Here is a 13906-nt window from a genome sequence, read left to right on the forward strand (position 1 = left end):
GACTAGTAATCCGGCGCAATCAATTGGTCTTGTTCTGCAATCTTGAAGATCTTTCATGGTTTAGTCAAGCCACTTCTTTGCTTCCCATGAGTCTCAGGAAGGAACCCCCGCATTTCTATTCACACCTGAAGATGTTTAGTCCAATTCCCATGGAATGTGTAGATGTTGATTGTCCAAGAACAGGAGGGGAGGTGTGAGAATTGTGGAAGCGCCCTTTTTCAAGTTATATCATCCCCTTGTTGGGTGTCAGGAAGCCTGCATAGCTAATAGTGCCTAGTTTGACATGGTTAAAGGTGTCAAATGATGTCAAATCGCCTGGATAGAGGTGTTAATCATGTGGAATACAGATAGTGTGGATGGACAAGCTTGTGTCCCAGTGTATTGCTGGCCTTGAAGTACACAGGGATGCAATGTTTCTTAAAGATCCTTCTGACTTTTTCCGACACTCCAGTTCCATACGGGATGACTATATTTCTCCAAGTGTTCTGCTTCTCCCCAGTTTGTTTTCCTGACCTTGCGGAGGTTTTAACCAAGACCCAGTCTGGGTAGCCACAAGCTTTCAAAGCCCTCCTGAGATGTCACGGTAGCACCCTCCTAGTCATGTGCTAGGATTTGTATAGTTGGCCTCTGCTTACCAGAAAGGCTGTCAGGTAAATTCAGTGTGGTATTGTGCTTAACAGAGTGCTGCGATGGATTAGTCAGGTCTGCTGATGATTCTCTGATGTTGTTTGAGTTTGCCAGAGTTCTTCCCGCCTTCGGGAAGCTGTGAGAGCTTTCCAGAACATGGGTGGGGGCTAGGCAAATGAACAGCATGAATATGCTTACCTCATTTCAGATGTTTCCCACAATGTCAATAGCCTCCGCAAAGTGTATCCAAGTGAAAAGGCCTATGACATCATGGGGCATGCTTGTTTGTTCTGGCTCCGACTTCAGTGTACATTCCTTGTTGAGAAATTCTTTAGCATTCTTGAAAATGGTGCATTATCTTTGCCAGTTGAGGCTGTTAGAATGGTAGCCAGATACGTAGCAATGCCGTGCGTGCCAGAGTTGATTGTTTGTGAATCAGTGGTTGAAATGGCTGAACCTTGTCCCTGGATAATGCTGTACCCCTTGAGCGAGTTAAAGCATGAGGCCGGAGCCTGTTGGGATGCGGGAGAATATTTGCACTGTTGTGGCTAAGGCAAGACATCTTAGGAGCTTTGTTGAAGGAGCTGTGGCCCTGTGGTGTTTTGTCAAGGGCGCAAAGAGGGAGATTGCGTTGGCTGGGAATCGAACCCGGGTCAACTGCTTGGAAGGCAGCTATGCTCACCACTATACCACCAACGCAAGGCTGCGCAGCAAGCATGCTGCTAGCTCTGTCCAATTAAGGCCACGCATGACATTGACTCGACAGATCCCCCTCGTGCGCAAGGTGGATTTGCTGCCGTAGCAAGTGAGCACTAGGAAGATCAGCTGGAAAATAATTCCCCGTTCGTGGAGAGAAGGTAAGCGGAGCCAGTAGATATGGTAAAGGTGTGATTGTGCAGTGCGCATGAAGGAACTGGAGAGACCGAGTTGTGCCAAGTTTTGCAAAGGCCTTTCACTGGGCCAAAGGGAGGCAGTGTCGCACGCCCAACGTGGGGCTTGAACCCACGACCCTGAGATTAAGAGTCTCATGCTCTACCGACTGAGCTAGCCGGGCTACGGCCTTTTGCCTCTTCCAGGCCTCTTCCAGCTATCTGGCTCTGAGCCCTTGTTCCTAGCTTTCGGCACAATTCCTTTGGCTAAAGTCAACGTGCTTCCAAGTGCTACTCTGCTCACTTGCTGTCAGGGCACAGGGTACATCACCATTTTTGCTGTGACTTTGGAGGATCCCAAGCAAATGCGCTGGCTGTTTCCAAACCCTTTTCTCTCTGAGCCAAAGGCCAAGCCGTAGCCTCCCACATAACATCTGCCAAGGCATTTGCAGTTTCCGGCCGAGGCGGCAGCAAACAATAGCTCAACCCAGAAGGTCAAATGCGAAGTGTTCAGCACTGGCTTTGCATTCAAGGGGTCACGTGTTACCACACACCTCCGACTTCCCTTCGATAGCTCAGCTGGTAGAGCGGAGGACTGTAGTAGATAATTGTAGCAATCCTTAGGTCGCTGGTTCAATTCCGGCTCGAAGGAAGAGCTTTTTACCCCGCGTCTCTCCCTTTTAGAAAGAAGGCAATCCCTCGCCTCTACAAATGTGCAATTGGGAAGCTTTTTAGGCACCTTGAGTTGATCTTTCATTTCTCCTTCGGGCCAGTTCAAGCACGCTCCGTGTGTGGTCTCTGTGGCGCAATCGGTTAGCGCGTTCGGCTGTTAACCGAAAGGTTGGTGGTTCGAGCCCACCCAGGGACGCTCACCTTTTCTCCTTAGCTTAGCCCGGCCCGCTGCCATGTCTGACACCGACCTAGGAAGACAAAGCGTGTCCTTTGGCTCGCCTCGCACGGCTGCCAATTGAGCATTCACTGGCGACATTCCTTGAAAATGGACTAGTAATCCGGCGCAATCAATTGGTCTTGTTCTGCAATCTTGAAGATCTTTCATGGTTTAGTCAAGCCACTTCTTTGCTTCCCATGAGTCTCAGGAAGGAACCCCAGCATTTCTATTCACACCTGAAGATGTTTAGTCCAATTCCCATGGAATGTGTAGATGTTGATTGTCCAAGAACAGGAGGGGAGGTGTGAGAATTGTGGAAGCGCCCTTTTTCAAGTTATATCATCCCCTTGTTGGGTGTCAGGAAGCCTGCATAGCTAATAGTGCCTAGTTTGACATGGTTAAAGGTGTCAAATGATGTCAAATCGCCTGGATAGAGGTGTTAATCATGTGGAATACAGATAGTGTGGATGGACAAGCTTGTGTCCCAGTGTATTGCTGGCCTTGAAGTACACAGGGATGCAATGTTTCTTAAAGATCCTTCTGACTTTTTCCGACACTCCAGTTCCATACGGGATGACTATATTTCTCCAAGTGTTCTGCTTCTCCCCAGTTTGTTTTCCTGACCTTGCGGAGGTTTTAACCAAGACCCAGTCTGGGTAGCCACAAGCTTTCAAAGCCCTCCTGAGATGTCACGGTAGCACCCTCCTAGTCATGTGCTAGGATTTGTATAGTTGGCCTCTGCTTACCAGAAAGGCTGTCAGGTAAATTCAGTGTGGTATTGTGCTTAACAGAGTGCTGCGATGGATTAGTCAGGTCTGCTGATGATTCTCTGATGTTGTTTGAGTTTGCCAGAGTTCTTCCCGCCTTCGGGAAGCTGTGAGAGCTTTCCAGAACATGGGTGGGGGCTAGGCAAATGAACAGCATGAATATGCTTACCTCATTTCAGATGTTTCCCACAATGTCAATAGCCTCCGCAAAGTGTATCCAAGTGAAAAGGCCTATGACATCATGGGGCATGCTTGTTTGTTCTGGCTCCGACTTCAGTGTACATTCCTTGTTGAGAAATTCTTTAGCATTCTTGAAAATGGTGCATTATCTTTGCCAGTTGAGGCTGTTAGAATGGTAGCCAGATACGTAGCAATGCTGTGCGTGCCAGAGTTGATTGTTTGTGAATCAGTGGTTGAAATGGCTGAACCTTGTCCCTGGATAATGCTGTACCCCTTGAGCGAGTTAAAGCATGAGGCCGGAGCCTGTTGGGATGCGGGAGAATATTTGCACTGTTGTGGCTAAGGCAAGACATCTTAGGAGCTTTGTAGAGGGAGCTGTGGCCCTGTGGTGTTTTGTCAAGGGCGCAAAGAAGGAGATTGCGTTGGCCGGGAATCGAACTCGGGTCAACTGCTTGGAAGGCAGCTATGCTCACCACTATACCACCAACGCAAGGCTGCGCAGCAAGCATGCTGCTAGCTCTGTCCAATTAAGGCCACGCATGACATTGACTCGACAGATCCCCCTCGTGCGCAAGGTGGATTTGCTGCTGTAGCAAGTGAGCACTAGGAAGATCAGCTGGAAAATAATTCCCCGTTCGTGGAGAGAAGGTAAGCGGAGCCAGTAGATATGGTAAAGGTGTGATTGTGCAGTGCGCATGAAGGAACTGGAGAGACCGAGTTGTGCCAAGTTTTGCAAAGGCCTTTCACTGGGCCAAAAAGAGGCAGTGTCGCACGCCCAACGTGGGGCTCGAGCCCATGACCCTGAGATTAAGAGTCTCATGCTCTACTGACTGAGCTAGCCGGGCTACGGCCTTTTGCCTCTTCCAGGCCTCTTCCAGCTATCTGGCTCTGAGCCCTTTTTCCTAGCTTTCGGCACAATTCCTTTGGCTAAAGTCAACGTGCTTCCAAGTGCTACTCTGCTCACTTGCTGTCAGGGCACAGGGTACATCACCATTTTTGCTGTGACTTTGGAGGATCCCAAGCAAATGCGCTGGCTGTTTCCAAATTCTTTTATCTCTGAGCCAAAGGCCAAGCCGTAGCCTCCCACATAACATCTGCCAAGGCATTTGCAGTTTCCGGCCGAGGCGGCAGCAAACAATAGCTGAACCCAGAAGGTCAAATGCGAAGTGTTCAGCACTGGCTTTGCATTCAAGGGGTCACGTGTTACCGCACACCTCTGACTTCCCTTCGATAGCTCAGCTGGTAGAGCGGAGGACTGTAGTAGATAATAGTAGCAATCCTTAGGTCGCTGGTTCAATTCCGGCTCGAAGGAAGAGCTTTTTACCCCGCGTCTCTCCCTTTTAGAAAGAAGGCAATCCCTCGCCTCTACAAATGTGCAATTGGGAAGCTTTTTAGGCACCTTGAGTTGATCTTTCATTTCTCCTTCGGGCCAGTTCAAGCACGCTCCGTGTGTGGTCTCTGTGGCGCAATCGGTTAGCGCGTTCGGCTGTTAACCGAAAGGTTGGTGGTTCGAGCCCACCCAGGGACGCTCACCTTTTCTCCTTAGCTTAGCCCGGCCCGCTGCCATGTCTGACACCGACCTAGGAAGACAAAGCGTGTCCTTTGGCTCGCCTCGCACGGCTGCCAATTGAGCATTCACTGGCGACATTCCTTGAAAATGGACTAGTAATCCGGCGCAATCAATTGGTCTTGTTCTGCAATCTTGAAGATCTTTCATGGTTTAGTCAAGCCACTTCTTTGCTTCCCATGAGTCTCAGGAAGGAACCCCAGCATTTCTATTCACACCTGAAGATGTTTAGTCCAATTCCCATGGAATGTGTAGATGTTGATTGTCCAAGAACAGGAGGGGAGGTGTGAGAATTGTGGAAGCGCCCTTTTTCAAGTTATATCATCCCCTTGTTGGGTGTCAGGAAGCCTGCATAGCTAATAGTGCCTAGTTTGACATGGTTAAAGGTGTCAAATGATGTCAAATCGCCTGGATAGAGGTGTTAATCATGTGGAATACAGATAGTGTGGATGGACAAGCTTGTGTCCCAGTGTATTGCTGGCCTTGAAGTACACAGGGATGCAATGTTTCTTAAAGATCCTTCTGACTTTTTCCGACACTCCAGTTCCATACGGGATGACTATATTTCTCCAAGTGTTCTGCTTCTCCCCAGTTTGTTTTCCTGACCTTGCGGAGGTTTTAACCAAGACCCAGTCTGGGTAGCCACAAGCTTTCAAAGCCCTCCTGAGATGTCACGGTAGCACCCTCCTAGTCATGTGCTAGGATTTGTATAGTTGGCCTCTGCTTACCAGAAAGGCTGTCAGGTAAATTCAGTGTGGTATTGTGCTTAACAGAGTGCTGCGATGGATTAGTCAGGTCTGCTGATGATTCTCTGATGTTGTTTGAGTTTGCCAGAGTTCTTCCCGCCTTCGGGAAGCTGTGAGAGCTTTCCAGAACATGGGTGGGGGCTAGGCAAATGAACAGCATGAATATGCTTACCTCATTTCAGATGTTTCCCACAATGTCAATAGCCTCCGCAAAGTGTATCCAAGTGAAAAGGCCTATGACATCATGGGGCATGCTTGTTTGTTCTGGCTCCGACTTCAGTGTACATTCCTTGTTGAGAAATTCTTTAGCATTCTTGAAAATGGTGCATTATCTTTGCCAGTTGAGGCTGTTAGAATGGTAGCCAGATACGTAGCAATGCTGTGCGTGCCAGAGTTGATTGTTTGTGAATCAGTGGTTGAAATGGCTGAACCTTGTCCCTGGATAATGCTGTACCCCTTGAGCGAGTTAAAGCATGAGGCCGGAGCCTGTTGGGATGCGGGAGAATATTTGCACTGTTGTGGCTAAGGCAAGACATCTTAGGAGCTTTGTAGAAGGAGCTGTGGCCCTGTGGTGTTTTGTCAAGGGCGCAAAGAAGGAGATTGCGTTGGCCGGGAATCGAACTCGGGTCAACTGCTTGGAAGGCAGCTATGCTCACCACTATACCACCAACGCAAGGCTGCGCAGCAAGCATGCTGCTAGCTCTGTCCAATTAAGGCCACGCATGACATTGACTCGACAGATCCCCCTCGTGCGCAAGGTGGATTTGCTGCTGTAGCAAGTGAGCACTAGGAAGATCAGCTGGAAAATAATTCCCCGTTCGTGGAGAGAAGGTAAGCGGAGCCAGTAGATATGGTAAAGGTGTGATTGTGCAGTGCGCATGAAGGAACTGGAGAGACCGAGTTGTGCCAAGTTTTGCAAAGGCCTTTCACTGGGCCAAAAAGAGGCAGTGTCGCACGCCCAACGTGGGGCTCGAGCCCATGACCCTGAGATTAAGAGTCTCATGCTCTACTGACTGAGCTAGCCGGGCTACGGCCTTTTGCCTCTTCCAGGCCTCTTCCAGCTATCTGGCTCTGAGCCCTTTTTCCTAGCTTTCGGCACAATTCCTTTGGCTAAAGTCAACGTGCTTCCAAGTGCTACTCTGCTCACTTGCTGTCAGGGCACAGGGTACATCACCATTTTTGCTGTGACTTTGGAGGATCCCAAGCAAATGCGCTGGCTGTTTCCAAACCCTTTTCTCTCTGAGCCAAAGGCCAAGCCGTAGCCTCCCACATAACATCTGCCAAGGCATTTGCAGTTTCCGGCCGAGGCGGCAGCAAACAATAGCTCAACCCAGAAGGTCAAATGCAAAGTGTTCAGCACTGGCTTTGCATTCAAGGGGTCACGTGTTACCGCACACCTCCGACTTCCCTTCGATAGCTCAGCTGGTAGAGCGGAGGACTGTAGTAGATAATAGTAGTAATCCTTAGGTCGCTGGTTCAATTCCGGCTCGAAGGAAGAGCTTTTTACCCCGCGTCTCTCCCTTTTAGAAAGAAGGCAATCCCTCGCCTCTACAAATGTGCAATTGGGAAGCTTTTTAGGCACCTTGAGTTGATCTTTCATTTCTCCTTCGGGCCAGTTCAAGCACGCTCCGTGTGTGGTCTCTGTGGCGCAATCGGTTAGCGCGTTCGGCTGTTAACCGAAAGGTTGGTGGTTCGAGCCCACCCAGGGACGCTCACCTTTTCTCCTTAGCTTAGCCCGGCCCGCTGCCATGTCTGACACCGACCTAGGAAGACAAAGCGTGTCCTTTGGCTCGCCTCGCACGGCTGCCAATTGAGCATTCACTGGCGACATTCCTTGAAAATGGACTAGTAATCCGGCGCAATCAATTGGTCTTGTTCTGCAATCTTGAAGATCTTTCATGGTTTAGTCAAGCCACTTCTTTGCTTCCCATGAGTCTCAGGAAGGAACCCCAGCATTTCTATTCACACCTGAAGATGTTTAGTCCAATTCCCATGGAATGTGTAGATGTTGATTGTCCAAGAACAGGAGGGGAGGTGTGAGAATTGTGGAAGCGCCCTTTTTCAAGTTATATCATCCCCTTGTTGGGTGTCAGGAAGCCTGCATAGCTAATAGTGCCTAGTTTGACATGGTTAAAGGTGTCAAATGATGTCAAATCGCCTGGATAGAGGTGTTAATCATGTGGAATACAGATAGTGTGGATGGACAAGCTTGTGTCCCAGTGTATTGCTGGCCTTGAAGTACACAGGGATGCAATGTTTCTTAAAGATCCTTCTGACTTTTTCCGACACTCCAGTTCCATACGGGATGACTATATTTCTCCAAGTGTTCTGCTTCTCCCCAGTTTGTTTTCCTGACCTTGCGGAGGTTTTAACCAAGACCCAGTCTGGGTAGCCACAAGCTTTCAAAGCCCTCCTGAGATGTCACGGTAGCACCCTCCTAGTCATGTGCTAGGATTTGTATAGTTGGCCTCTGCTTACCAGAAAGGCTGTCAGGTAAATTCAGTGTGGTATTGTGCTTAACAGAGTGCTGCGATGGATTAGTCAGGTCTGCTGATGATTCTCTGATGTTGTTTGAGTTTGCCAGAGTTCTTCCCGCCTTCGGGAAGCTGTGAGAGCTTTCCAGAACATGGGTGGGGGCTAGGCAAATGAACAGCATGAATATGCTTACCTCATTTCAGATGTTTCCCACAATGTCAATAGCCTCCGCAAAGTGTATCCAAGTGAAAAGGCCTATGACATCATGGGGCATGCTTGTTTGTTCTGGCTCCGACTTCAGTGTACATTCCTTGTTGAGAAATTCTTTAGCATTCTTGAAAATGGTGCATTATCTTTGCCAGTTGAGGCTGTTAGAATGGTAGCCAGATACGTAGCAATGCCGTGCGTGCCAGAGTTGATTGTTTGTGAATCAGTGGTTGAAATGGCTGAACCTTGTCCCTGGATAATGCTGTACCCCTTGAGCGAGTTAAAGCATGAGGCCGGAGCCTGTTGGGATGCGGGAGAATATTTGCACTGTTGTGGCTAAGGCAAGACATCTTAGGAGCTTTGTTGAAGGAGCTGTGGCCCTGTGGTGTTTTGTCAAGGGCGCAAAGAAGGAGATTGCGTTGGCTGGGAATCGAACCCGGGTCAACTGCTTGGAAGGCAGCTATGCTCACCACTATACCACCAACGCAAGGCTGCGCAGCAAGCATGCTGCTAGCTCTGTCCAATTAAGGCCACGCATGACATTGACTCGACAGATCCCCCTCGTGCGCAAGGTGGATTTGCTGCCGTAGCAAGTGAGCACTAGGAAGATCAGCTGGAAAATAATTCCCCGTTCGTGGAGAGAAGGTAAGCGGAGCCAGTAGATATGGTAAAGGTGTGATTGTGCAGTGCGCATGAAGGAACTGGAGAGACCGAGTTGTGCCAAGTTTTGCAAAGGCCTTTCACTGGGCCAAAGAGAGGCAGTGTCGCACGCCCAACGTGGGGCTCGAACCCACGACCCTGAGATTAAGAGTCTCATGCTCTACCGACTGAGCTAGCCGGGCTACGGCCTTTTGCCTCTTCCAGGCCTCTTCCAGCTATCTGGCTCTGAGCCCTTTTTCCTAGCTTTCGGCACAATTCCTTTGGCTAAAGTCAACGTGCTTCCAAGTGCTACTCTGCTCACTTGCTGTCAGGGCACAGGGTACATCACCATTTTTGCTGTGACTTTGGAGGATCCCAAGCAAATGCGCTGGCTGTTTCCAAACCCTTTTCTCTCTGAGCCAAAGGCCAAGCCGTAGCCTCCCACATAACATCTGCCAAGGCATTTGCAGTTTCCGGCCGAGGCGGCAGCAAACAATAGCTGAACCCAGAAGGTCAAATGCGAAGTGTTCAGCACTGGCTTTGCATTCAAGGGGTCACGTGTTACCGCACACCTCAGACTTCCCTTCGATAGCTCAGCTGGTAGAGCGGAGGACTGTAGTAGATAATAGTAGCAATCCTTAGGTCGCTGGTTCAATTCCGACTCGAAGGAAGAGCTTTTTACCCCGCGTCTCTCCCTTTTAGAAAGAAGGCAATCCCTCGCCTCTACAAATGTGCAATTGGGAAGCTTTTTAGGCACCTTGAGTTGATCTTTCATTTCTCCTTCGGGCCAGTTCAAGCACGCTCCGTGTGTGGTCTCTGTGGCGCAATCGGTTAGCGCGTTCGGCTGTTAACCGAAAGGTTGGTGGTTCGAGCCCACCCAGGGACGCTCACCTTTTCTCCTTAGCTTAGCCCGGCCCGCTGCCATGTCTGACACCGACCTAGGAAGACAAAGCGTGTCCTTTGGCTCGCCTCGCACGGCTGCCAATTGAGCATTCACTGGCGACATTCCTTGAAAATGGACTAGTAATCCGGCGCAATCAATTGGTCTTGTTCTGCAATCTTGAAGATCTTTCATGGTTTAGTCAAGCCACTTCTTTGCTTCCCATGAGTCTCAGGAAAGAACCCCAGCATTTCTATTCACACCTGAAGATGTTTAGTCCAATTCCCATGGAATGTGTAGATGTTGATTGTCCAAGAACAGGAGGGGAGGTGTGAGAATTGTGGAAGCGCCCTTTTTCAAGTTATATCATCCCCTTGTTGGGTGTCAGGAAGCCTGCATAGCTAATAGTGCCTAGTTTGACATGGTTAAAGGTGTCAAATGATGTCAAATCGCCTGGATAGAGGTGTTAATCATGTGGAATACAGATAGTGTGGATGGACAAGCTTGTGTCCCAGTGTATTGCTGGCCTTGAAGTACACAGGGATGCAATGTTTCTTAAAGATCCTTCTGACTTTTTCCGACACTCCAGTTCCATACGGGATGACTATATTTCTCCAAGTGTTCTGCTTCTCCCCAGTTTGTTTTCCTGACCTTGCGGAGGTTTTAACCAAGACCCAGTCTGGGTAGCCACAAGCTTTCAAAGCCCTCCTGAGATGTCACGGTAGCACCCTCCTAGTCATGTGCTAGGATTTGTATAGTTGGCCTCTGCTTACCAGAAAGGCTGTCAGGTAAATTCAGTGTGGTATTGTGCTTAACAGAGTGCTGCGATGGATTAGTCAGGTCTGCTGATGATTCTCTGATGTTGTTTGAGTTTGCCAGAGTTCTTCCCGCCTTCGGGAAGCTGTGAGAGCTTTCCAGAACATGGGTGGGGGCTAGGCAAATGAACAGCATGAATATGCTTACCTCATTTCAGATGTTTCCCACAATGTCAATAGCCTCCGCAAAGTGTATCCAAGTGAAAAGGCCTATGACATCATGGGGCATGCTTGTTTGTTCTGGCTCCGACTTCAGTGTACATTCCTTGTTGAGAAATTCTTTAGCATTCTTGAAAATGGTGCATTATCTTTGCCAGTTGAGGCTGTTAGAATGGTAGCCAGATACGTAGCAATGCCGTGCGTGCCAGAGTTGATTGTTTGTGAATCAGTGGTTGAAATGGCTGAACCTTGTCCCTGGATAATGCTGTACCCCTTGAGCGAGTTAAAGCATGAGGCCGGAGCCTGTTGGGATGCGGGAGAATATTTGCACTGTTGTGGCTAAGGCAAGACATCTTAGGAGCTTTGTTGAAGGAGCTGTGGCCCTGTGGTGTTTTGTCAAGGGCGCAAAGAAGGAGATTGCGTTGGCCGGGAATCGAACCCGGGTCAACTGCTTGGAAGGCAGCTATGCTCACCACTATACCACCAATGCAAGGCTGCGCAGCAAGCATGCTGCTAGCTCTGTCCAATTAAGGCCACGCATGACATTGACTCGACAGATCCCCCTCGTGCGCAAGGTGGATTTGCTGCCGTAGCAAGTGAGCACTAGGAAGATCAGCTGGAAAATAATTCCCCGTTCGTGGAGAGAAGGTAAGCGGAGCCAGTAGATATGGTAAAGGTGTGATTGTGCAGTGCGCATGAAGGAACTGGAGAGACCGAGTTGTGCCAAGTTTTGCAAAGGCCTTTCACTGGGCCAAAAAGAGGCAGTGTCGCACGCCCAACGTGGGGCTCGAACCCACGACCCTGAGATTAAGAGTCTCATGCTCTACCGACTGAGCTAGCCGGGCTATGGCCTTTTGCTTCTTCCAGGCCTCTTCCAGCTATCTGGCTCTGAGCCCTTTTTCCTAGCTTTCGGCACAATTCCTTTGGCTAAAGTCAACGTGCTTCCAAGTGCTACTCTGCTCACTTGCTGTCAGGGCACAGGGTACATCACCATTTTTGCTGTGACTTTGGAGGATCCCAAGCAAATGCGCTGGCTGTTTCCAAACCCTTTTCTCTCTGAGCCAAAGGCCAAGCCGTAGCCTCCCACATAACATCTGCCAAGGCATTTGCAGTTTCCGGCCGAGGCGGCAGCAAACAATAGCTGAACCCAGAAGGTCAAATGCGAAGTGTTCAGCACTGGCTTTGCATTCAAGGGGTCACGTGTTACCGCACACCTCAGACTTCCCTTCGATAGCTCAGCTGGTAGAGCGGAGGACTGTAGTAGATAATAGTAGCAATCCTTAGGTCGCTGGTTCAATTCCGGCTCGAAGGAAGAGCTTTTTACCCCGCGTCTCTCCCTTTTAGAAAGAAGGCAATCCCTCGCCTCTACAAATGTGCAATTGGGAAGCTTTTTAGGCACCTTGAGTTGATCTTTCATTTCTCCTTCGGGCCAGTTCAAGCACGCTCCGTGTGTGGTCTCTGTGGCGCAATCGGTTAGCGCGTTCGGCTGTTAACCGAAAGGTTGGTGGTTCGAGCCCACCCAGGGACGCTCACCTTTTCTCCTTAGCTTAGCCCGGCCCGCTGCCATGTCTGACACCGACCTAGGAAGACAAAGCGTGTCCTTTGGCTCGCCTCGCACGGCTGCCAATTGAGCATTCACTGGCGACATTCCTTGAAAATGGACTAGTAATCCGGCGCAATCAATTGGTCTTGTTCTGCAATCTTGAAGATCTTTCATGGTTTAGTCAAGCCACTTCTTTGCTTCCCATGAGTCTCAGGAAGGAACCCCCGCATTTCTATTCACACCTGAAGATGTTTAGTCCAATTCCCATGGAATGTGTAGATGTTGATTGTCCAAGAACAGGAGGGGAGGTGTGAGAATTGTGGAAGCGCCCTTTTTCAAGTTATATCATCCCCTTGTTGGGTGTCAGGAAGCCTGCATAGCTAATAGTGCCTAGTTTGACATGGTTAAAGGTGTCAAATGATGTCAAATCGCCTGGATAGAGGTGTTAATCATGTGGAATACAGATAGTGTGGATGGACAAGCTTGTGTCCCAGTGTATTGCTGGCCTTGAAGTACACAGGGATGCAATGTTTCTTAAAGATCCTTCTGACTTTTTCCGACACTCCAGTTCCATACGGGATGACTATATTTCTCCAAGTGTTCTGCTTCTCCCCAGTTTGTTTTCCTGACCTTGCGGAGGTTTTAACCAAGACCCAGTCTGGGTAGCCACAAGCTTTCAAAGCCCTCCTGAGATGTCACGGTAGCACCCTCCTAGTCATGTGCTAGGATTTGTATAGTTGGCCTCTGCTTACCAGAAAGGCTGTCAGGTAAATTCAGTGTGGTATTGTGCTTAACAGAGTGCTGCGATGGATTAGTCAGGTCTGCTGATGATTCTCTGATGTTGTTTGAGTTTGCCAGAGTTCTTCCCGCCTTCGGGAAGCTGTGAGAGCTTTCCAGAACATGGGTGGGGGCTAGGCAAATGAACAGCATGAATATGCTTACCTCATTTCAGATGTTTCCCACAATGTCAATAGCCTCCGCAAAGTGTATCCAAGTGAAAAGGCCTATGACATCATGGGGCATGCTTGTTTGTTCTGGCTCCGACTTCAGTGTACATTCCTTGTTGAGAAATTCTTTAGCATTCTTGAAAATGGTGCATTATCTTTGCCAGTTGAGGCTGTTAGAATGGTAGCCAGATACGTAGCAATGCCGTGCGTGCCAGAGTTGATTGTTTGTGAATCAGTGGTTGAAATGGCTGAACCTTGTCCCTGGATAATGCTGTACCCCTTGAGCGAGTTAAAGCATGAGGCCGGAGCCTGTTGGGATGCGGGAGAATATTTGCACTGTTGTGGCTAAGGCAAGACATCTTAGGAGCTTTGTTGAAGGAGCTGTGGCCCTGTGGTGTTTTGTCAAGGGCGCAAAGAGGGAGATTGCGTTGGCTGGGAATCGAACCCGGGTCAACTGCTTGGAAGGCAGCTATGCTCACCACTATACCACCAACGCAAGGCTGCGCAGCAAGCATGCTGCTAGCTCTGTCCAATTAAGGCCACGCATGACATTGACTCGACAGATCCCCCTCGTGCGCAAGGTGGATTTGCTGCCG

At 49.3% G+C, this 13906-nt stretch overlaps 11 non-coding genes across 11 annotated transcripts; 9 read left to right on the forward strand and 2 right to left on the reverse strand.

Annotated features, from left to right (window-relative positions):
- The first annotated feature begins 2060 nt into the window (after nt 1-2060).
- TRNAY-GUA (transfer RNA tyrosine (anticodon GUA)) lies at nt 2061-2148 on the forward strand. Its single transcript is given in 2 exon segments — nt 2061-2097; nt 2113-2148. It is a non-coding gene; the product is annotated as a tRNA-Tyr (tRNA).
- A 142-nt stretch (nt 2149-2290) lies between these two features.
- TRNAN-GUU (transfer RNA asparagine (anticodon GUU)) lies at nt 2291-2364 on the forward strand. The gene has a single exon. It is a non-coding gene; the product is annotated as a tRNA-Asn (tRNA).
- Nucleotides 2365-4556: 2192 nt separating this feature from the next.
- On the forward strand, nt 4557-4644 carry TRNAY-GUA (transfer RNA tyrosine (anticodon GUA)). The gene is given in 2 exon segments: nt 4557-4593; nt 4609-4644. It is a non-coding gene; the product is annotated as a tRNA-Tyr (tRNA).
- Nucleotides 4645-4786: 142 nt separating this feature from the next.
- TRNAN-GUU (transfer RNA asparagine (anticodon GUU)) lies at nt 4787-4860 on the forward strand. Its single transcript has one exon. It is a non-coding gene; the product is annotated as a tRNA-Asn (tRNA).
- Nucleotides 4861-7052: 2192 nt separating this feature from the next.
- Nucleotides 7053-7140, forward strand: TRNAY-GUA (transfer RNA tyrosine (anticodon GUA)). Its single transcript is given in 2 exon segments — nt 7053-7089; nt 7105-7140. It is a non-coding gene; the product is annotated as a tRNA-Tyr (tRNA).
- Nucleotides 7141-7282: 142 nt separating this feature from the next.
- Nucleotides 7283-7356, forward strand: TRNAN-GUU (transfer RNA asparagine (anticodon GUU)). Its single transcript has one exon. It is a non-coding gene; the product is annotated as a tRNA-Asn (tRNA).
- Nucleotides 7357-9096: 1740 nt separating this feature from the next.
- On the reverse strand, nt 9097-9169 carry TRNAK-CUU (transfer RNA lysine (anticodon CUU)). The gene has a single exon. It is a non-coding gene; the product is annotated as a tRNA-Lys (tRNA).
- Nucleotides 9170-9778: 609 nt separating this feature from the next.
- TRNAN-GUU (transfer RNA asparagine (anticodon GUU)) lies at nt 9779-9852 on the forward strand. Its single transcript has one exon. It is a non-coding gene; the product is annotated as a tRNA-Asn (tRNA).
- Nucleotides 9853-11592: 1740 nt separating this feature from the next.
- Nucleotides 11593-11665, reverse strand: TRNAK-CUU (transfer RNA lysine (anticodon CUU)). Its single transcript has one exon. It is a non-coding gene; the product is annotated as a tRNA-Lys (tRNA).
- A 379-nt stretch (nt 11666-12044) lies between these two features.
- Nucleotides 12045-12132, forward strand: TRNAY-GUA (transfer RNA tyrosine (anticodon GUA)). Its single transcript is given in 2 exon segments — nt 12045-12081; nt 12097-12132. It is a non-coding gene; the product is annotated as a tRNA-Tyr (tRNA).
- A 142-nt stretch (nt 12133-12274) lies between these two features.
- Nucleotides 12275-12348, forward strand: TRNAN-GUU (transfer RNA asparagine (anticodon GUU)). The gene has a single exon. It is a non-coding gene; the product is annotated as a tRNA-Asn (tRNA).
- Nucleotides 12349-13906: the final 1558 nt, after the last annotated feature.

The sequence above is a fragment of the Staurois parvus genome, unplaced genomic scaffold, assembly GCF_062004578.1.
Source record: "Staurois parvus isolate SC_StPar_1 unplaced genomic scaffold, SC_StPar_1.0 ptg000860l, whole genome shotgun sequence".
NCBI lineage: Eukaryota > Metazoa > Chordata > Amphibia > Anura > Ranidae > Staurois > Staurois parvus.